At 36.3% G+C, this 24,483-nt stretch overlaps 1 long non-coding RNA gene across 1 annotated transcript; it reads left to right on the top strand.

The window, feature by feature from the left end:
* The first annotated feature begins 206 nt into the window (after positions 1 to 206).
* LOC136828553 (uncharacterized) lies at positions 207 to 5,835 on the top strand. Its single transcript, XR_010850100.1, has 3 exons — positions 207 to 315; positions 1,333 to 1,422; positions 4,382 to 5,835. It is a non-coding gene; the product is annotated as an uncharacterized lncRNA (long non-coding RNA).
* The last annotated feature ends 18,648 nt before the right edge of the window (positions 5,836 to 24,483 follow it).

The raw sequence follows: 24,483 nt of genomic DNA, 5'->3' as shown, positions 1-24,483 counted from the left end.
TAATATAATAATTTCTGTCGATTTTCTGATCATCGCCTTAAACTTCTTCGGTGGCGAAAGGGCGATAAAGCGACGTCCCCCAAACAGGCAGTTGCAGCGGTCGTTGGCTGTTATCCTCAAGAACAGCTTGTTTCAGTGTTGTAGAGTCCCCTGCTTGGGAAGACAGGTTTCGTTCATACTAACTCGACTTTCTCGTTCATTTGCGTCTGGGATCTCGGCCGTGCTGTACTTGGCGGTCATTGGTTTCACTTCGTCTCACTTTGTTTGGTTTTTGTGCAGTCCTCCACAGCGATGTTCCCTCTCTGACGGACCCCGGTAAGTTTTCCAAATAAGGTGCTTCTTATATTTTATAATTGTGTTCGCGTTTTGTGGTCAGTATCGTAGCTCGTGCAGAATAGGAGAGTCTCTGGTTCATTTTAAATTTGTTTTCTTGTATGATTTTCATTTCAGGCGGTCTCTGTTGTGTAGTCTTGGTGCGCTGTGTACAAATGAGCTCTCGCCTGACTTGGAATTTGTTCTAGGCCCAAATAGCCCATATGCTTCACTTGCATGTCTGTTTACAATATTCATTTGAGGTCTAAAGAAGCTTGAGCAGTTTCTTAGTTAGGCTGTGTCGTATTGTTTATAGACTTTACAAGATTTTAGGCTTAAAGGCGTGCTTCAAGGTTTGTTGGTCGAGTGGGTACTGTTGCCAGTTTAGCGTTTTATATTTCTCCAATATTTAGATTGTGGTACTTGAGCTATGACACAGTTGTCGTATGAAATTTTTCCTTTTGCGGGTTTTGGATCTTCAAATATTGGTATTTTCGATTTTTTTTTTTTTTTTTTTTTTTTTTTAATTCTTACAATAACAGTTCAAAATGATCAGTATGGTAGGTATTGTTGTAGATTGCCCTTCAACATGGTATTTAAGACTGTTTCGAAGCCTATTTATTACCAAGCTGAACTAGATTGCTTTGGTTTTATATTATCAATCTTATGCAGTGCTACGGATGTTTTAATTTTCTCTTTACACAGTAATAGAGCAAGTCTTACGATGCAATAGGGTTTAAAAGTTTCTTGAGGATTAGCGAGGCTTAACTCGACAACCATAGCCTTCCTAATATGGGGTATATTGAGTTGATTTAAGCTTTAATTATTGCAGGCTTTAAGCGGCAAAAAACTAGTAATAACGCTTATCCAGTATTTATAAAGCCTTGCTTGCTCCTCCTTGTCTTAGTATTTTAAAACTTATCAGGTCTCCCAGATGATTGTAACCAGTAATCAGTCTTTGGTTCTTTCCACTTGCTAGAACATTTTGGGCTTTAATGTATATTTTTTTTTTTATTTCAGGTCAGGGCGTGTCGTTAAATAAGCATGCCACAATGAGTTACTGAATTGTCTTAGATGTACCGATGCCTTATGACTAAACAGGATTAATGGGTGAGTATTTATTTTTTTGGATGATTGACTTGAGCAACCCCCAGAACATTTTGTAGCTTAGTTTTCCCAGAATCACTCGCAAGTTTTCATTTTAAAGTTTGGGCTTTTAATGCATTTGGTTTATTTTTAGATTCAAAACTAGTTTGAGAATTTTGAAAGTTTTAAGTGTTTTTTCTTTTAAAATTGCAGAGATTAAAATTTAACTTTTTCAGCTTTGAACTTTTCAAGAAATTTTAAGGATTTGTTTCAGATACAGAACTTTTTTGTTTCCAATTATTTTTTTATTTTTGAGTTATTTTAGTTAAGTTTGTTTCCTGTGTGGGAGAGTTTTTCCTGTGTGGGAGGGTTTTTCAACTTTTTCAGCTTTGAACATTTCAAGAAATTTTAAGGATTTGTTTCAGATTCAGAACTTTTGTTTTCAAGTATTTAATTTTTATTTTTGAGTGTTAGTTTAGTTAAGTTTGTTTTTCCTGTGTGGGAGAGTTTTTCCTGTGTGGGGAGTTTTTCCTGTTTGGAAGGTAATGTTTGATTGTTTACAGAGAAAATCTAGTATTTTTTTCAGTTAATGGATTTAAACTTTTTAAAATTTATTTAAACTTTTGCCTTGTGTGGTTTGACTTTGCAATTTCAGCTAGCTTTGTTTTTTACAGCTGTGAAGTTTGTTTCTATTTTGGAATTTTGAAGTTTTTGAACAACAATTTTCAAAGCTCTTGATTAATTATTTCTACTTCAAAAGTAAGTTTTGCGTGTAAATAAAGTTTTGCGTGTAAATAAAGTTTTGCGTGTAAATAAAGTTTTGCGTGTAAATAAAGTTTTGCGTGTAAATAAAGTTTTGCGTGTAAATAAAGTTTTGCGTGTAAATAAAGTTTTGCGCATAACACTGTAAATTAAGTTTTGCGCGTAACACTGTAAATTAAGTTTTGCGCGTAACACTGTAAATTAAGTTTTGCGTGTAACACTGTAAATTAAGTTTTGCGTGTAACACTGTAAATTAAGTTTTGCGTGTAACACTGTAAATTAAGTTTTGCGTGTAACACTGTAAATTAAGTTTTCATTGTAACACTGTAAATTAAGTTTTTTGTAACACTGTAAATTAAGTTTTGCGCGTAACACTGTAAATTAAGTTTTGCGCGTAACACTGTAAATTAAGTTTTGCGCGTAACACTGTAAATTAAGTTTTGCGTGTAACACTGTAAATTAAGTTTTGCGTGTAACACTGTAAATTAAGTTTTGCGTGTAACACTGTAAATTAAGTTTTGCGTGTAACACTGTAAATTAAGTTTTGCGTGTAACACTGTAAATTAAGTTTTGCGTGTAACACTGTAAATTAAGTTTGCGCGTAACACTGTAAATTAAGTTTTGCGTAACACTGTAAATTAAGTTTTTTAACACTGTAAATTAAGTTTTGCGTGTAACACTGTAAATTAAGTTTTTTGCGTAACTCTGTAAATTAAGTTTTTGCGTAACTGTGTAAATTAAGTTTTGCATTTTGTAAATTAAGTTTTGCGTGTGAAACTGTAAATTAAGTTTTTGGCAAGTAAGTTGTAAATTAAGTTTTGCGCGTAACTGTAAATTAAGTTTTGCGTGAACTGTAAAATTAAGTTTTGTGTGTAAATTGTTTTTCTTTGCCCACTTCCCAAGTCCACCTTTGCCGGGGTGGCGGTGCCACCTGCCAGGCAAAGGTGGACTTGTTTGTTGTGCATGGTGACTTGGTCACCATGCACAACAGGAAGTTCAAAAACAAGCATGGTGACTTTGTCACCATGCACAACAGGGATTTCAAACCAACCAACTTCTAACTTGTTAGAACTGCAAGGCTGATAGTTTTCGTGTAGGTAGGACTTAATGGGAAGTTCGATAAGGAACTTGAAATATAGGATAGGATAGATTAGGGTAAAGAACGTGGTAATTTTATATAGATGCAGGGGTTAGGATAAAGGTAATAAATGCTAAAGTCTCTCTCTTAAGGATGCTGCGAATAGACGGGTAAAAAACGTGGTGGTCAGACCTAGGGAGACATTTGACAGCGCAAGTTATTAATAGCAGAGGGTATTGCAGTACTTGAGCCCTTTGTTTGGTCATGAGATGTAAGTTTGAATGTATAAGGGCAGCTGAGAATAGGGTAGGGTAACTTGTGTGACATACTTTTATAGCTTAGAATTTCATTCCCACTAGTAAATAGGAACTAGACAGGTAATAGGTAGATCTTAACTGGTTTTCTAAGAGGTCTAGGTCTTAGGATTTTAAAGAATTTTTTTGACACAGATGTCGTGGACTTGTCAGGTATTCTGATAGGCTGGTTAATAGTGGAAATTGTAATTTAGATTCGGGCAGTCTTGTTAATGTTCCGTCAATGCGCTCGACACCCCCACCCTCCCCCTTTTACCCTTCAACCAAAGCTTTCATGTTAGGAGATCGACGGTATAGATTGCATTGCATATTTTCATTGACCCCTACTTTCAACCACTTTTCCTCCAGTGCCGAAGCTTGCTTCAGGAACCCCTTTCTTATTCTGAATTCCCCAACTTAATTTTTTGCCCCTTGGGGTTGTGCAGTTTTAATTCCCTTAAGACTGGATACTAAAGGACGAAAGTTGCATGGCACATTTCATAGTTGTGTAGCACTGAAGTTTGATGCGGTTGTTTCAGTGTAAGATTGCTGCCCTATTAAATATATCTTTAAGGATTGCACTCTATCGTGTCATATTTTTTTTGAGTTTGAAGGAACAATATTAGTAATATATGGGATTAATGTGAAAGTTGGCAGTTTGAATTAATAATACTGACACATGTTATTGTAAGTGGAAAGTTTAATCATACTATAAAGTATTAATTATAGTAACTTAGAATAGCTGCTGGATATTAACTGAACAGGCTATTTTCACTTAATAAGAGGGTAGGTTATGTCATGGAAACTTTGTGTATTCTAAAACCAAACAAACTACTTTTCTTATGCACAGGCTCGTGGTGTAGCTGCAGCAGACCGTAACATTGACACTAATACTAATGGAAAGAAACTTTTGGTTGACGGAATATCCTGTGAGGATTCGAAGCGCTCTGAATTTGTCTGAATTCGGTTACCCAGACAACTAGAACTCAACTTGTAGACGCTATTCATGTCCTGTGACGGTTCAAAGCGCACTAAATTCAGTTACCCTGACAACTAGAACTCGACTTGTAGATGCTATGTCTGACCTGTGACGGAAGCGCACTAAATTCGGTTACCCTGGCAGCTAGAACCTGAAGATGCTGTGCTCTACCTACTATTCATCTGCTGTGCTCTGCCTACTATTCATCTGCTGTGCTCTGCCTACTATTCAATTTTTTAATAATCTGACTACTTTGGAAATGTAATAATATTTACAGTACATGTATGAAGACCAGCATAATATGTCTGTAAACAGTTTACATTGTCCATTTCTTTAACCCCAAAATGCCATGTCTACCATTCGCTGATTAGTTGGTTAACAGAAGTAAGATGGGGAAATTGATATGAGAAATGGTAGTTACTGATTGGTTGATTAACAAGATGGGGAAATTGGTATGAGAAATGAAGTAACTGGAAATATTGGTTTTTGAATTCTGAAGAGATTCTAGTTTATTAACCTCGAATTTTGTTTACTTGCAGTAGTCTGTGCAGATTTCAACTTCTGTTCAGCAAAGTGATATTGTATTTTGACCCCTCGGATGACAGAAGTCATGTTTATTAAGATCATTCCTTATGATCTCGATCGCATTTGGCTGAGAACACTTGTAAAGTGTCTTGAGCGATAGTAGTCGAAGTGAAAATTCACTATGACCTGAGATACTCCCTTAAGTGGGTCTTAGATGTTGAATTGTCCAAATTGCTGTGTAAAGGTTATAATTAGTTTGTAAAATAAGTTAAGCAGGCAGCAAATTTTCCATAGTGATATTGTAATTTGTCCCGAGAGCTGTTATTGCTTATGCCTATAAATTGTGGAAGTTACTGTGACTGTCGATTGTTACTGCAACACAGGCTTTAGCGTTGGACTTGCATGTATCGGGTAAGTGAGGCGATAGAAATGCAGGATTTTGCATAATGCTTTGTTGATAATTATAGTTGTAGCCTTGTCTCTGGCTCTAAAGTTTTTGAATGTTAAAATTGCTCTAAGGATTTCGTGAGGATGAGGGTTGTGCTTCTGGTCCTTAATTTTGCCAATCTCTTGCTAATAGCATTAGTTTTAGAATCGAGAGCGCCATGACAAAAACTTGAAGTCGGTCTTCCTTTTATCCTGGCTACGATCCGCAAACTTCAGATAGCCAGAAGATAGTCTCCTACTTCTGGCTTTACATCTGGTTTTTGTTTGTGCACCGCCACGAAACCACCTCATTCTTCATATATTATGTCTACTGTATATACGAAAAAAAGCCAGAAAATAAACAGTACCTTTTTCGTCGGTTTGAGATTTTCCTTCCATGGCCGAGCAATGAATGACCAATGTTGATAACTACTGTCAATTATTAACCAGCTAACTGCAGAGTTATCCGCCAACCGAGTACAGAATTATCACCACGTGACAACGTCCCAAAATACTGCTGCCTCTTTTTCCTTACTCTGATTCGCCCAAAAGATTGGTGCCAATTTGCAGGATTTTGATATTTTGTCGCCCAAACGATACAATGAATAGTCGCCCGAATGATAGTGACTAATGCCCAAATTAGCCCCAATGAAATGCGCCGAAAAGGTGGTCAAGTTAAGTTATGGTGGATGGTAATAGTCACAGAAAAGTCATCATTTTATGGCAATGTGTATATGTAAACTTTTTGTATATTTTTTATGTAAATGATCTGTGTAAAACAAATACAAAGAATTGAGCAAAATCATATGATTACATCCTAGAAAATATTCATGAAGCAAAAAATATTGCGATATACTTGATAATTACTGCAAATGAAAGCAAATTCCTTGCGATGCACCAAAACCAATGATAATAGAAAATTATTTTTGTGGATGAAACCTTATACGTCTGGAATAAAGCCACATGTACTGAAAGTATCGGTAAAGGATAGTCATGTGAATGTGAATGTCATTTTCATTATTTCAAGGATGTATGTATACAGCAAAAGTAAGCTACAGTTATTTATTGTTCCTTACTTAACCTAGACAGCAGAATGGATTAACGTATCCAGGCGGCCGAGTATGGACAGCAATTATAGGCTTCGAAGATCACCCCATTTTGTAAACCTTTTTATATAGGTAAATTTGCTCACTGTAGATAAAACCCTTACTGCTGTCCATTGCTGAATTTATAAACAAGTGACGACAGACAGATCCGCAAAAGCCTGCCTTTAGGCTGAATATAGGTTCGTGTGTACTTCCATGCATCTAGGAATTTCACACCATTAGCTATGTATAAATGTCTGTTAGTCAATATTGTAAAAAAAAAAAAAAAAAAAAAAAAAAAAAAAAAAAAAAAAAAATTAAAAAAAAAAATTTACGAGAGGCAGAAAGTAAAGTATTTCTACCGGAATAGGTTTAGCTTTGTATTGAAACATGATTAAATAGGAGTCACTTGTCAAGTGTGCGTCAATGCCCAAGATATACCAGTCTCTCCTTAGCTATGATGTTCAGATCGTTATTATTTTTAGGAATGGATTGAAGTTCAAAATACTCACACACACACACATATACAACGGAGTCGGCGTAAGACCTTCCCATGGGGCAAAACACAATGATGAAAATGCGAGAACTAGGCAGTCAGTCCCAAATGGGCGAATCCGGTTAAATATTTTCACATGTAATGCCATAATATATACACAGTCATTATGTAAGTCATTTATTGCCAGTTAATAAGTGATTTAAAATATTTTTTTATTACTTGAATTGGTTATGGCTTAAATTAAGACCGACTTGATTGTTTTTGTTTGATTACCTGACATCTTTCCCAGCCAAAATTGTGAATTTTTCACTGACTTTATTACCGGTCACCACAAATCAATGTGAGTTTTTTTTTCCTGTGACTTTTTATCCTAGCCAAATTACGAATTTTTTCTGTGACTTTTTCCTGTGACTTTTTATCCTAGCCAAAATTACGACTCTTTCTGTGGCTTTATTATTACCGGCCACCGTATAACCAAGATAAGGGTAAACTATTAAAAATTTAGGGTTTTGAATTTGATAAAGTGAGAAAAGATGTAGCTGAATTTCACGTAAGGCTTTAACCAAAATGAAAAAAATAAGTGATCAAAAAAATTCTTTAATCTACACAAGGGCCTTTATCAATCAGAAGTCAAATTTCGAAATTCTCGTTTTACACACGATTCCCTATTTAATATGAACAGTTTAGAGCGTCAGGGTCGTCAAATGCAGAGACAATCACTGCCAAGTATATGCTCAAAGGCGGCCGCGTCACTGCAAGATTTGCTTTTCAGAAAGCTCACCTCTGAAGCCAATCGCAGTGCCTCGAGGTCTCTTAGTCTTGAGGAGAGGATACGAGACAAAAGTACAAAAAAATGTTTCCTTGATCTATTTGTACCAAAGTGGTCAAATACAAGTCTTAAAGAATACACCATGGCATTTAGAGCAATGGGGGAGAGAGAGAGAGAGAGATGAACCATTATCTACCGTATAAACTTAAAATCTGTTATTTGTGGAAACAGAATTGTGCCTCACTTCCCAAGGAAATATGTCTTAGACAGCAGGAACGTTCTTCATGGACGACTGATTGATTTCTGGAAGGCCAGTGAGTTGTGTACGATTTTTCATAATTTCATATTTGACTGTATGGGGACACTTATCCTTGAGAGTGACTAATGGCTTAATTGGCTACTATAATATGACTGTAGTTAAAAATGAGAAATGAAGTGCATTAGGAAGTTATAATTACATTAGATATTGTCTGTATATATTCATTTCTTAGAAATATCGAGTGAAATACTTGTATTTACAAAAAAGAAAGACGCGTGCTTCTTCGTCCGGAATAAAACCGATAATTTACTATTCACTGGAACCACAATGCTCCTCCGGTATGAATAATGGCAAAGGGCAAAGTTGAACATTTTTTTTTTTTTTTTTTTTGACGGAAAAGTTTTTTTCAGTTTTTTAATGAAAGTTCATTATCAAATACCACAAAACGATGCCCCAGGCTAATGAACATGGCTCTAAATAATTAACGATGCACACACGACAAAGACTTTTGTGCCCAAGTTAGATGAGTAACATAATGCTACATTAAGTACCTAGTTTATTTTTAAATTTTTGTTCTTACTGCACAAAGCCCCTTTACTACTTACGGAAAATTATCATATCCTATTGGAGGCATAAGCTAAAGAATGATACCATCAATCGAAAGTTAAAACAGGAATGTTTATTCATGCCTTAACAAACATTTGCATTTATGTCCATGTTATTTGTATTTAAAATGCTACTCTTGATTAATAGTATACGAAAACGCATTAAATACCTGTTAAATTACCCTTGGTTGTTTCCCTTCCTCGAAAATAACATCTAAAGAGAGAAACGAAGAGACGACTTTCCTTTTGGTATAAGTTAAGTATATCTTAGTTTAACCAGACCACTGAGCTGATGAAGAGCTCTCCTAGAGAGGGCTGGCCCAAAGGATTAGATTTATTTGACGTGGCTAAGAACAACTGGTTACCTAGCAACGGGACCTACAGCTTATTGTGGAATCCGAACCACATTATGACGAGAAATGAATTTCTATCACCAGAAATAAATTCCTCTAATACTTCATTGGCCGGTCGGAGAGTCCAACGCTGGGCCAACAGCATGCTAGCCGAGAGCTCTACCCAACCCTCTAATGAAGAACTTCCTTTTGCTATAATTAATTCCGCTGAGTCATCTTGAAAATATGACGCTGCAGATCACATTTGTATCTAAGACTTGCTTTAAAAGATTAGCTCATAACAAACCCAGTTAGAAAAGACAAGTGAATACACTTATGATGAGCAAGAAAACAAGTGAAATTATTCTTTGTAGGAGGATGACCTAGAAAGCAGCACTTCAGATTTCGGTATTATTAACGGCTTTAATCCCCAACAAACGCTCGAGGTTTTCTATCAGTAATACAGCTTCATATCAGATGTGACACGGGTTGTCTAGTATTAAACTACTGTATATATCACTGAAAAACTTAAAAGCACTGACAGAAAAACGCAGCATTTAATATGTGAATACCAAAGGGAAAAACAGAGAACGTGTAAAGGAAATGGGTAAGTTATGAGAAATATATGCATAAATAGATTTTTAATAATAAAAAATAAGCATGATATGAAAGGGTCATGGAAATAAAAAATGAAATCATTCGGAAAACTGTGAATACAATACCGTCAAAGACTCTCTCCCCCACCAAAAGTGTCACTGGGAACAATAACAACTTTCGGTAATAATGGGGAAGCAGATGATTTACTAGCAGAACGTCCGTCTTGACATTTCGATATTTTTCTCCGGCCAAAGGCGTCGCTGCGGCGTCATGTTTTAAATTCTTCTCATCAGTTATCTTCAGATTTTCGGCAAGAAATGCACCTTTGCAAAGAACTCTCCTATCTCATCTGCCTCATTTTCTAAATGAGATGCGCGTGGGTGCGTGTGACAGTGAAACGTTGCAACCATTTGCGGAATGGTGAGCAAAAGGCTTCAATCGATCAAAGGGCCAGTAATACATCTTTCTTAGGATTTCCACTTGTTCCAGCTGTCCTAAATTATATATATATATATATATATATATATATATATATATATATATATATATATATATATATATATATATATATATATATATATATATACCGGCTTCAAACGGCGTTTAATATAATATTCACTCATGCTCAGAATAATACACCGAAGGGAATTTTATGACTGACTTACGATCCGTCACCAGGGGACTCGAATCACCAAATGGTTGGTGTACGACGGCTTTTCAGAGATAGCCTAAAGGTTAGGGTCACTGCACGGTCGTCGTTCCCCAGCCACTCGGTGGCTCGACTTCCCCTGGGGACGAATCGCTTATTACTTGTAAAATGCCCTTCGGTTTATCGAGGTTGAGTGAATTTAATATGAAACATTTTTAGCTTAATATATATGTATATATATATATATATATATATATATATATATATATATATATATGCGTATATATATGTATGTATATATAATATGTATATATATATATATATATATATATATATATATATATATATATATGATTATTATCACTTTTGTACGTGATTCATTTATCACACATTACCACAGGTGAAAAATAAGAAACAGGGTATAGGTCCTGACCGGTTTCGACTTTTATTTCCAAGCCATTGACGAAGGACTGATACAGAGTGTGAGAAGTCACAAATATATATACTACAAGAACAGTACTGACGAACATACACAACCGTTAGAGACTCCATATCCCCACTCAGGCCGGTGTCGAGGTAGGAGTGGCTTTAAAACTCATTTTGGCTAAAAATCACAATGAGACTCTCAGGGGACATTGCTGATAAACAGACCATACCCCACCTCAGATCCACACCTGACAGGTGTCATGGAGGCGGAGTTTGGAAACTCATTAACATTACTACCCTCGTACTGTGTTTACAAATATGATAATCCTATTTTCATATCTCTACTGCCTACCTTAAAGTTTAAACAATTTACAAATTTTTTTTGATATTAAACGATCAAGTTTATACATCCCTTGACTGATATTCATATTATGGTTGTAACTTTCTTTTATGAAGCTAGATTCAATGATGTTCCTTTCCAGTGCATTATTAGAATATACAATCCTTTTGCCCCTTCCCAGTTGATAGCATGATTGTTCTCACTAACATGTACAAAATATACCACTGTTCCTTGTGCATATATCTCACACATTTCTTATGTTGTTCAATTCTTTTTTCCAGTGCTTTCCCGGTTTGGCCAATATAAAAGTTGTCACAAGACTTACACGGAATTTTATATACACATCCTTTAATATTGTCTGGGAGTTCTTGATAAGTACATTTTTCATTGTTGTATTGTTCTTAAATGCGACATTAACACCAAAATTCTTAAGAAGATGAGGGATATCTTTCATACTATTATTATAAGGCAGAACAAGCAAATTTTTTTGTGTTGTAAGGTTCTTTCTGGTTTTGATACATAGTCTTTTTGCCGCTTCAAATGCACTGTTTAATACACTATCAGGATATTTCAATGTTTTTTGCCTGCATTCCTAATCTTATCTATTTCATCATCAATATATTCAGGCTACATATACCGTAATGCTCTTAAAAACATAGATGAAAACACTGACTTTTAACCTTATTGCTTTGTCCAGAATAGAAATGCACATAGGAAGAAATATTAGTGGGTTTTCTATACACACTATATTTAAACCCACTACTATTTCTTCGTATGAGGACATCCAGAAACGGTAAGCACCCATCATTTTCCAACCCTTCGGTGAAATACAACGTGCCATATTGGAAAAACATATCAACATCAAAACATTGGAAACCAAAAAGAATTTTGAAGATCTCACGAGGAAAAGACGACATTTTGAAGCCTCAATACCACCAGATTGGAGAGATTCCTACGTGAATATTGTCATGTGAAGATGAGGAATCAAGTGTATCGGAAACTGAAACGGAAACACGATAATAAAATGAAACTGTTGATTGAAAGAAGCCCTTGGACCAACAACGCCAATCATGAATGTGTCGTCAACTTATCAAACAAACAGCTGGATAGAAATGTAACTAGTGCCTTAGGCTACGGTTTAAACTTTGCTTTATCTCACCTGGCGGAAGGAACAGTGTGAAATAACTAAAGGACTGTGTAATTTGGAAAATATAGTGATTTAACGAATGAAGAAGTGAACATGGTTAAGGGAGTGATTTATGGAAGTATGAAAAATCAGACACCACAAACGTCCCCAAAAGATTTATGGTTGCTATTAATGAACTGAAAAAGATAAAGATATACACATGACAAAAAGCAGATAAATCAGGCGCCCTTGTAATTTTAAATAAAAGTGAATATATAGAAAAAATGCAAAATCTTTTAGGTGATGATAACACATATAAAGAATTAAATAAGAACCGATAGACAATGTGAATAGTGGTTTTTCAATAAGAAAGTGAAAAACCTGTTAAAAGGTAACGAAAGCCTTATAAAGAAGTTGTGTGTGACCTCTCCATCGCTACCATACATGTATGGTACAATAAAAACTCACAAAGCAAACTTTCCTGCCAGGCCAATTATCAGTTCAGTTGGTTCCGCATCATACAAGCTAGCGAAGTACTTAGTAGATATTCTCAACCCATTAGTAGGTACCATCTCAAATGCAAATATCAAGAATAATGTGGACCTGATAAATAAACTAAATAGTGTAGAGATTAATAGTGAATCCAGGCTTGTAAGTTTTGATGTTGTATCACTATTCACAAAGGTACCAATAGATGATCTGATGGCGTTTTTATCTGAATTGTTAGAGAACACACAGCTGGATATCCCATTTTCTAAAAGTACTTTAATTGAACTGATTAAATTATGTGTAAAAGATTGTAAATTTGAATTTAATGGTAAATTTTACTCACAAAATTTTGGTATGGCAATGGGAAACCCTCTATCCCCAGTGTTAAGTAACTTATATATGGAATTTTTTTGAAAAGAAGATATTAAACAACATAATCCCACGTAATGTAACATGGTTTAGGTATGTTGACGACATAATTTGTGTATGGCAGGAACCAAGATGTAAAAACTTTTTGCTAAGTTAAATCAATTAGTACCATCAATTAAATTCACGATGGAAATGGAAAATGATGGGTGCTTACCGTTTCTGGATGTCCTCATACGAAGAAATAGTAGTGGGTTTAAATATAGTGTGTATAGAAAACCCACTAATATTTCTTCCTATGTGCATTTCTATTCTGGACAAAGCAATAAGGTTAAAAGTCAGTGTTTTCATCTATGTTTTTAAGAGCATTACGGGTATGTAGCCTGAATATATTGATGATGAAATAGATAAGATTAGGAATGCAGGCAAAAAATTGAAATATCCTGATAGTGTATTAAACAGTGCATTTGAAGCGGCAAAAAAAGACTATGTATCAAAACCAGAAAGAACCTTACAACACAAAAATTTGCTTGTTCTGCCTTATAATAATAGTATGAAAGATATCCCTCATCTTCTTAAGAATTTTGGTGTTAATGTCGCATTTAAGAACAATACAACAATGAAAAATGTACTTTATCAAGAACTCCCCAGACAATATTAAAGGATGTGTATATAAAATTCCGTGTAAGTCTTGTGACAACTTTTATATTGGCCAAACCGGGAAAGCACTGGAAAAAAAGAATTGAACAACATAAGAAATGTGTGAGATATGCACAAGGGAACAGTGGTATATTTGTACATGTTAGTGAGAACAATCATGCTATCAACTGGGAAGGGGCAAAAAGGATTGTATATTCTAATAATGCACTGGAAAGGAACATCATTGAATCTAGCTTCATAAAAGAAAGTTACAACCATAATATGAATATCAGTCAAGGGATGTATAAACTTGATCGTTTAATATCAAAAGAAATTTGTAAATTGTTTAAACTTTAAGGTAGGCAGTAGAGATATATGAAAATAGGATTATCATATTTGTAAACACAGTACGAGGGTAGTAATGTTAATGAGTTTCCAAACTCCGCCTCCATGACACCTGTCAGGTGTGGATCTGAGGTGGGGTATGGTCTGTTTATCAGCAATGTCCCCTGAGAGTCTATTGTGATTTTTAGCCAAATGAGTTTTAAAGGCCACTCCTACCTCGACACCGGCCTGAGTGGGGATATGGAGTCTCTAACGGTTGTGTATGTTCGTCAGTACTGTTCTTGTAGTATATATATTTGTGACTTCTCACACTCTGTATCAGTCCTTCGTCAATGGCTTGAAATAAAGTCAAAACCGGTCAGGACCTATACCCTGTTTCTTATTTTTCACCTGTGGTAATGTGTGATATATATATATATATATATATATATATATATATATATATATATATATATATATATATATATATATATATATATATCATTAAGATACATGTGTTTAATATCCGCTCAGTAATTCTCGGGAATATCCCCGACGGGGAATTATCACCGAGGGGAATTATAAAGGATAAATGGATCGGTACCGCCAGGTCTCGATCCCTCGACACAGTACCTTCCAACGACTCCAGTCAACGGTCTAACCACTTGTTCGAACCCCAGCGATACCGATACATTTATCACATATAATTCCCCTTCGGTGGTAATTTCCCGTCGGGGATATTCCCGAGGTAGCGTGGATTTGATATTAAACAACATTTGTAGCTTCATGGTTGTATATAAATCACGGTGATGTGATAACAAATAATTCATATATAAATATATATATATATATATATATATATATATATATATATATATATATATATATATATATATATATATATATATATATATATATATTATAATGTGTGTGTGCATGGGTGTTTGTAACTAGTATTTTACACATTTTAAAATAATGCATGCATACATTCACTTACTTTAATAAGAACTTTCATGCACGTCTGCTTTGAGTACTTTTATTAATTAATTTCCCCAACATCACTATAAACAGCCAGGAATAATTCATTTATAGTGTATGGTGCCATGAAAAATGCAGATTTCATATATTTTTCTTAATAACTTTGCCTTCATTCAGAGATTCTTTCAAGTAGTCACTTACATACATTTTCCTTTTTTTTCTCTCTAATTTGTCTCATTTGTACCTACTCTTCCTCCTAAAATTATAAATAGACTCAGTTTTGTACACGTGCCTCTCTGGTAATGATAATTCGCTTTCTGTTAATGTACGCGCAAATGAAATGCACAATTTTCCTTTCAGAATGAGGAAATTAACATCGTGCAGATGTGAAGAGCTAAAGCAGGATAAAGGTCTAGAATCGGTAACACTGCCATTCACTTACGTAAGCAAATAAACTCTAATTATCTGAAAGTACTTCTTTTTATTCCTGTACAGTCAAGTGACCGCGGGTATGAAGGTACCCTTGGGTATTTTCCTCCAGTCACAACCAACTCGGTGCACTCCAGGTGCAATTTATTGACGAGGAAATTGAAGGAAATTAGAAAAAGAAAAACGACCTTTAGAACTGTAAGCTGGATTTTCTTTAGTCATGATGAGAAGGAAACAAAATATATGGACATGAGAACAGTTTCCTGAAATTTGAGAGTGTATATGGCCAGGCCGGAAAAATAACTGAGGTCTTATTCAAATGTAAGTTGGAAGGAAAAAGGAATTTTCGCCTGAAATGGAACATAGTGTTTGATCTGAAAAATGTATTGCCCATGGCAAGAAGCTGGCCTGTTTAAGTGCAGTGCGTTGAAAGAGCAATCTGATTAAGCCTCAAACTAAATTATTCCACGCACAAGGAGACAGATCAGCCGTAGGAAGTTTTGTCAAAATGGCAGTCAACCTATTATTCGCACTCAGACTGTTGGTGTCCACCGAAGAATCAATGAATAATTATCCATATCACTTAAGAATAATTCGGATCTCCACGGGGTTATTTATGTCTTGAATAACAGTTCTTTATCACGACGGATTTGTGAAGCTTTGTATGTCGCCTTGGTAAAGGATTCAGTTTAACGCAGTATTTGGTTTGCAATAAACGGAACTTCTTAAACCCGACCTGACGCCCTGCTACTACGAAAAGAACACCTGAGGGTCTCGAACTTGACTCTGATCATATCTGAAATAAAGCCATTGCACGTAGCGCTTTCTATTTGAATTATCCACAGAGCAATCCAGAAAAATGGACAAGTAGCAGCAACCATGCAACACTCAGTGCTGAATTATTCTGCGGAATAAAAGTATTTATAAATACAAAATAGAAACTTATTGATAAATATTAAATATTACAAATGTTCAACTCTAAAGAAAGGACTTGAAAGGTTAATCATTAACAAACTTTATAAAAATAATTATAAATTATATAAGAGTACGTGAACGGACCGGAAGAAAATATTTATACTAAAAGACCAGAGGTGATAAATTCCCCTAAAGGTTACGAAGCCACGGCAACAAGAAAAGAAAACTAATAAATAAACACCTGAGCTGATTAATGCGTGTTGTCATGAGCAAACATCTTTCGCGTCTTTCATTATTACCGAGATAATTCATTGAGCGCTGGGTAGGTGATCTCCCATCCCTTAATCAGGTTCATTAGAAATGATTGGGGAAGAATAATCAGGTAATTGCTGCGGAGATAATTACCTTGTGTGGGTCTTGAACCTTACGTAATTAAAGATGAAAAATTGAGAAGAGAAAAGGCAATGAAATGATGTGTAGTATATTAAAAAAGGAGTGAATAAGAATGATGAAGAAGGATAAGCAGAAGAAAATGAAAAGAATAAGAAAAATTTACGAAAGAGAAAAGATTAAGGCATTTAAGAATCAGAAAAGTTGCACAAAAGAAATCATTTAAAAGAATCGAGGAAGAGGAGACGAAACTGAATCCAGAGAAAGAAAGAAGCGAAGACTAATAAAAAAAAAAATTAAGAAAAATAAATAAGTATAAAAGGGAATAAAATGAGAATTGAGGGACGAGACCGAGTTATGAAAGGAACAATTTGAAAGGAAATGAGGCGACAGATTAGAAGAATAGTTGAGAGAGAAGAGATAAAAGACACGCAATACTGGTTAAATAATGATCGAGATTGGTTTCTAGCAGAATTTTTATCCGTCTTGGAACTTTGAATCACCGTTTTTACTAATAATGGAGGGACAATTTCTGGTCCTTTTCAAGTATTGTTGTGACGGAAAGAGACGCGGGAGTTCGGAGTGAAACTTACTTCATTCCCAGAATTTGACTGGGCACGCTGATGGAAAACTGCTTACAGGTAAACCGTTAGTGACAGATAAACACGTGACTGCGGGCTAGCTTCATGATTAACTATGGAAGTTGGCAGCTAAACCAGATTGCGGCATACTATATAATAATATGCAAGTTAGTAGAGACGATTGCATATTAAGATAAATAAGTTACAAATGCTATATACTGATTGTATGTATACTTTAATGATTACCTGAGTTATAAAATATGTTACTGTTCCGCTTCCTTACTAGGTAGATGCCTTTCAGAGTGCTGATAAGGTGCTAAGTTGCCGTAGAATAGAATACTGTAAAAATTAATTTGAATTTTACATTAACATTTGCAGATAAAAGACATAAATATGTTATTGTTCCAAATCTTTATTATGTAAATGCCTCTCAGAGTGCAGATAAGGTACTAGACTGCAATTTACAATAGATAATTTTGTTACAGATTATGTTTTAATAGAGACTGGACTGATATCCAATCTTGGACAGAGTGACGGGTGTGCCCAATCGACCCCCTAGGTAAATGTCTCAGTATATCAGTGGAGATCGAGTCCTCTTGTCCGTGTAGTTGGGGTAGTTGGTGTTTTATTTATTTATCTATTTATTTATTTATTTATTTATTTATTTTTTTGCATATGAGGACGAGGTAGGAGCCACTGTATTTGACCGTTGGTGGAGTCTTGTGGTTATCTTTGTGTAGAACACAGAGCCACATCTGAAGGCTTCTCAGTGAGTACTGCTTCTTCATATCCCTGTAAGGTTTTATGTAAAGGTAGTACCTCCAGACAACCTTGCAAAGTCTTGAGATCTCTTGTTCGAGTTGGACGTCAGCTCAGGATTATGGATGGAGGAGGAAGAACTCATCCTGGACGACAGATTATTTTCCTGAATATAATTCCAGCAAATGAGCCATTGAATTTTCCTCTGGACTGGTTTGAGGACAAGGAGGACCCTGGTAGATGTGGCTTCCAGCACAGGCTAGGCATCTGGCAATAAGGCAGCCTTTAGGGAGTGATGCGTTCTTTCTGCTATGCTGTTGGCAGCAGGTTTATTGGTGGTGGTGAAGTGGATTCTTGACAATGTTGGTCCAGTTCTTGAAGATAAAAGCTGGTCCTTAACTGGAGGTTATATCGTCAGGTATGCTAAGGCAGCTGACACAGCCATTGACGAGTCCCTTGGCACAAACATGTGCATTTGCTTCTGACATTGGTATTGCATCTGGCCATCATATGGAGTGTTCTGTATCCATGAAGATGTATCTGAAGTCATCACATAGGCGTATGAGGCTCACTATGTTGACATGCAGGTGACTGAGACAAGGATGGAGCCTTGGAAATTTACTGATGTCAGTTTGCTTGTTTTGTACTTTTGGTTCTGTGCCAAATGAATGCTTGTGTTACCACTTTGGATGCTGTCCCCCAGCAGGGTTGGGAGAGTCTATGGACGAGGTTGAATAACTTCCTCAAAAAAACACTTAACTCAAGGGGCTGAGGGCGGCTGGTGATGGTGGTACATCCTGTGTTAATGAAGGCTGTGTCTTCCCTCCAAAGACTTGATATGGAGGTGCAATAGGCTCTTAGTCAAGGTTTTTTTGAGATGACCAACAGTGAGTTTATTGTATTTTATCCCCAAATGAACTCTGATCTGTTCTGGATAGTACATCCGCTAATGAGTTTTTCCTGCCTCAAGAACATTGACTTAAAGCTGGTACTGAATATTAGCAGAATATGCATCTTAGAGTTGGTAAGGGTGAGTATGAGTAGTTGGTCGGCAGTTAAGATGATAAAAGGTTTTGTGTGCTTGGTGTATGACAAGGACTTCCCTGTCCAAGATGCTATATTTTCTCTTGGCTGGGTTTATTTTTCTACTGAAGAAGAGGGAGGGTTGGGGCTTCTTGCTGACTGCTTGTTCTATTATAGTACCCATGGTGATTTTGCTGGCATCTATGGTTCACATGAGTTTGACCCAGGGATTTGAGAATAGCAGAGTGGTGATGGTTGCTAGGGCATTATCAGTGACTTTGAAGGGGGTCCCAGGTTAGGTCTTCATGCATCTGCTGAGGGTGATAATTTATCAAATGTCTGGCAGAAATTGGTGGTAGTAGTTTACTATTCTTGGAACATCCTGGAGGCCTTTTAATGTAGTTGGAGTGGGGTATTTCCTGACAACTGTTCCTTAGAGGACAGAAAAAAGTATACCTTAGTTTTACCAGACCACTGAGCTGATTAACAGCTCTCCTAGAGATGGAGGAATCTGAACCACATTATAGCGAGAAATGAACTTCTATCACCAAAAATAAATTCCTCTAACTCTTCATCAGCCGGCCGGAGACTCGAACTCAGGTCTAGTGAGTGCTAGTCCACAGCTCTACCGACTCGCCCAACGAAGAGCTTTAGAGGACAGAGGGTGGGTGCTTTTGCTGAGACTTGATAACACAGGAATTCAATGGTGGAGGCCCTGGTGACAAGTTTGTCAGAATAGACTACAAAATAGTTATTGCAAAACAGGGAAAGGATGGCTGTGATGTGCATCTGTTGATCTTATGGGTTTCAGGATAAGATGAGGCTGTCATCGATATAGTATATGCAAATGGGAGGTCACCAAGAATGTTGTCCCTCTGCCACTGGAACATTGCACCTGAGTTACAGAGGTAGAAGGCACTTTGTGATGTTTTTGGGACGTCTTTTTGGTGGACTGGGATTTTCAGATTGAGATTTATTTATAAGTAGAGTTAACAGGGATGCCAGGATCTGTCTTTTTTCATCATGTGGAATAGGCTTATTCACTCCATTTCTTCGAAGGTTGTCTTCGTGGTGACAAGTCTTTCCAAGGGTATATAGTCAACTACTGAGTAGTCAGAGGTTCCAGTTGCTTTTATGTGGTGGTGTATGCCATGCTTGGCTAGGATCTTGGATGTCTGTTTGACTTCTGGCTTGAAGAAATCTGGAAACTCGTGCAGGAGGGGCTACAGACCTGTGTGACCCACCAAAGAGATGGACAGCTGTTTGGGGCCTGTAGTGATTAATGCATTCTGGATGGAGGCTAGGTCCAAAAGGGGCCAATGAACAACATCCCCTGGCAGACTGAAGTGTCCACAGAAGTCAGCATTATCAAAGACAATCTCCCACAGGTGTTTCTTCCATAGCAGGTAGAGGGTGAGGGTTTGGTAGCAATATGATAGTATGTGGCCGACAAAGGCAAAAAGGCAACCATTTTGCAGCAGAAGCTGCCCCAGGTTCTTGAGTCTGTCTTCTGTTGAAGTGAGGAAGATTGATTTGAAGGTACCATATCTACCAGGAACTTCTAGGCAGGCGGTGTGGTCAATGATATAGAACCTGTCAGGGTGTGGCACCCACCATTACTTTTTTTGGGTGCCCACATTATCATTTTTCTCCAGTTGAAGCCAGGACAGCAGTTCTCTGTGCCTTTCCTGAAACCTGTGATGGCAGAGAGTTAGGGCCCCCTGTCCTGTCATGACTTGTGAGCATGGTGCTAGCCTAATATTTACCATCTTGGTCTTGTTCTTGGTTGCCCTTGACTTGACGGACACTGCTGGGGGTATGCTGGAATGCTTTGAAGGTCTCTATCAACTCATCTGACTTTCTCAGATGATCTACCACTGATATGGCCTCTGCACTGGATATGTTGGCTCAGTTGTTGGCTGGGAGACTACAGAGCTAAATTTTTCTTATGAGGTCGACCTTCTTGGGTTTCCCATCAGCATCATGCTCCAGGAGCTTTAAAGGGATTGAAGTCACCTCAGACAGCTCTTGCAATTGTACCCCCAATGGAGTGTTAAGCAGATCAAGGATCATTCGGTCCTGGGCACAGAAAATTTGGTTGTCTGAAGTGGAATCCTTGGGAGAAGGCCACCTGGAACAAACTCTAGTATGTAGTCTGCCTTCTTTGCGGAGCTCATAATGTTGCAGAACGGAATTATATGTTGAGAATGGTGGCAGACTGAGATTGGCAGTGTTTGTGTCTGGTTGTTTGTTCCCTGATATCCTATGTGATTTTATTACAAAGATTTTCTCTGATATTCTGTCTTTATATCCTTAGTGGCTAGGCCAAAACTGAGGTGCAATAATTAGTTCTTTACTGGTTTTAGTAAAGTATGGCTATGCCAGGTCTATCAGTCTCCATTGGGATTTAAGCAAATACCATGCTGGGTCTATTGGGCTAATGGGGGAATACCTCTGACTCTCAAGGGAGAGCACAGCCAGATCTTGAGTCTGTGTTGAATCCATTAGTGTTTTTTCATAGGTTTTGCATAAATGCCAGGATGGGTTTACCACATTAGAGGAGGATAACCTTAAGTTCCTGAGGGAGATCAAAGCTCGAATTTACATGCCATAATTATTCTATTAATGTGTTATTTTTAGTAGTGGGGTATTGCCTGATTGAGTTCATTAATCACTGTGACAAAAACCATACTGGTCTATCTCTCACCCTGAGAGGACACCAGTGTAAGGAAGACTCACAAGAGTTTGGAGTGAGGCATGCTTGATTCCAGAAAATGGCTTCTTTTGGCCAGGCATAAGGACAGAAAACTAAAGACAAATGATTGACCGTTCATGTGGAGGGAAATCTAGTAACAGGTAAAATCTAGTGACAGATAAATTTGTGACTGCAGGGTAGCTTTATGACTTGCTGTCAAAGCTGGTGGTTAAAACAGAGTTCTGTAATGGAGTCTTTGGAACTTTACAGTTTAAAATTAATGTTCATCTCCATAAGAACAGGTAAAAATTTTCAGGTACAAACTTTACAGGTGTTTTCAGCTGTATCATCCTCAACCAGCAAAGTGCAAGCTCCATCGCTTCTTGTATTCCATCTTTGATAAGTCAGATTGTAATTGTACATCAGCAATACTCAATATTAACACCCATCTCCGTTCATAACGTGTTAACAAGTCCATTATCTCTCCCCTGAAAGATCCCATTCTTTGCCACCCCTTCTTATAAGGACATGCATGCTGAAAATATGTTGGAAATAGATGTTTATAGAGAAAACAGAACTAATTGGAAGTAAGTAAAAATAACTGCAGGAACTAGTGAAGGAATCTGAAGTGTTTGCAAGTGGTTTGAAAGTAGAAAATGTTCAGAGAAAATGTGAGATAAAGTAGAATTATATGGGTAAATGGAACACAAGGAGGAGGATTAATGAATATTAATATGGATGGAGGAAGAAAGGAAACAGCTGATATTATATACTGACATTTTTTAATAAATATAATGGACGATGGAAGTATGCGAAAAGAAGTGAGTCACAGAATAGGCGAAGTAAGGAATGATTAGATAGAGAATCAGGGTGTCTATGGTAGCCAAGGGTGAAATATATTAAGAGAACATTGAGCCACTTCATCTTAGAACTGAAGTATGGATGTGGAAAGAGAGTGAAAGTATGAAAGGTTGAGTTATTAAGATGAACTATTTGTGTAGTATACTAGACAGACAACCATTTACAAAAATGAAATACTAATACTTAGAAATTATGAAATGTTAGTATACCCATCAGACTATTATGAAATGATTTGGACAAGTGAGAATACAAAAGGATATAATAGGCTGGTAAAAGGGACAATTTTAGAAGTGTTTGAGAGATGCTAGGAAGACCTACAAAGACTGGATAGATGTCCTTAAAGAGGTGCTGATATAAAGAGCCTTAATATGCAGAAAGTGTGACTGTCTATGCTCAATAGAGGGGAATAGTTTGGTGTGAGAGTGTGTATGTGTGTGTTTTGTGTGCGTATGTGTGTGTGTTTTGTGTCTGTATGTGTGTGTGTTTGTGTATGTGTGTAACGGTTCGACTAGTGGCTGGTGAGCCTTTCGTGAAGGTATATGAAGGGTTTAATGCTGCAAAATATTTTTGCATAGGGGGTTCATCCATAATTCACCACAGAAAATTATATGTATGTAGGTATATATGTATATATATATATATATATATATATATATATATATATATATATATATATATATATATATATATATATATATATATATATATATATATATATATATATATATATATATATGTGTGTGTGTGTGTGTGTGTGTGTATAATGACAGAAGTGCAGGGAATGGGAAGTATGAAATATGGCAGTAAATGTACAATCTATCGCACCCTAATCTCCTCACCATTTCTGTGCCATTTTTCAGTGTTAATGGAATGATTGCGATGCTTACTGTCCCTTTGATGAATTACATTCTGGTTTTGAAACGCATTTTCCTCTTTGTCAGAAATGAAAAGTGGATGAAGGTTGCAAATTAAAAGTATATATTATATATATATATATATATATATATATATATATATATATATATATATATATATATATATATATATATATAGATATACATATATATATATATTTTTTTTTTATGGTTTCTGTAGTTACTGTCTTTGGATTTTACTAATAGCACTGAAATCACTAAGCACAAATGATAAGAAGTAAATAAACACCAGTTCATTTAATAAACCATTTAGGAGTTACAACCAACAGTGTGCCTAGTCGACTGCCTTTAGCTTTTCATCCAATCCCACTGGGCTTTTCCCACTTTGCTTTCCAAGTTCTTTAGCTTTACCATATTCCCACTCGCATCTCTCATTTAAGAAGAAATTGTTCAAGCAAGACTCGTGAAGAAATGAGATAGTGAATTGCTGCTCATGTTAAACTGCCTTATGACAAAAGGTGAAAATTACAATTTTTAGTTAAATGCCTTGTAGTGATAAGTGTAACCAAAAGTGCGAGGGAGTCATAGAGTTAAGACGTCATTGTGGTAAAAATAACCTGTAAATACACATAAGTATATATATATATATATATATATATATATATATATATATATATATATATATATAATATATATATATATATATCTTATATATAAAAGTGAACGTTAGTATGTTGTATACTAGTTTGTTTGTATGTATGTAACTTTGTGCGCTATAGAAATCCGAACCACTTTGCCGATCCAGACAAAATTTAGCACATGGCCATCATTTGACCCAACTTCGATAATAGGGTAGGTTTCAAACTCGTAACCCTGACCCCTTCCCCTTCCCCCATCCCCCTTCCCCCTTCCCTTTGTAACTTATGTGGTAAATAAGTACTATGGGTTTATCCTACCTCATTTCATGTTCTCGAGACCATACAAATATATTATTGAAGATGCTTTTCAGTCACC

The sequence above is a fragment of the Macrobrachium rosenbergii genome, chromosome 43 (genome assembly GCF_040412425.1).
Source record: "Macrobrachium rosenbergii isolate ZJJX-2024 chromosome 43, ASM4041242v1, whole genome shotgun sequence".
In the NCBI taxonomy this organism is placed as follows: domain Eukaryota; kingdom Metazoa; phylum Arthropoda; class Malacostraca; order Decapoda; family Palaemonidae; genus Macrobrachium; species Macrobrachium rosenbergii.
The sequence above is the reverse complement of the archived record's forward strand: the minus strand, read 5'-3'. Positions and strand labels throughout refer to the sequence as shown.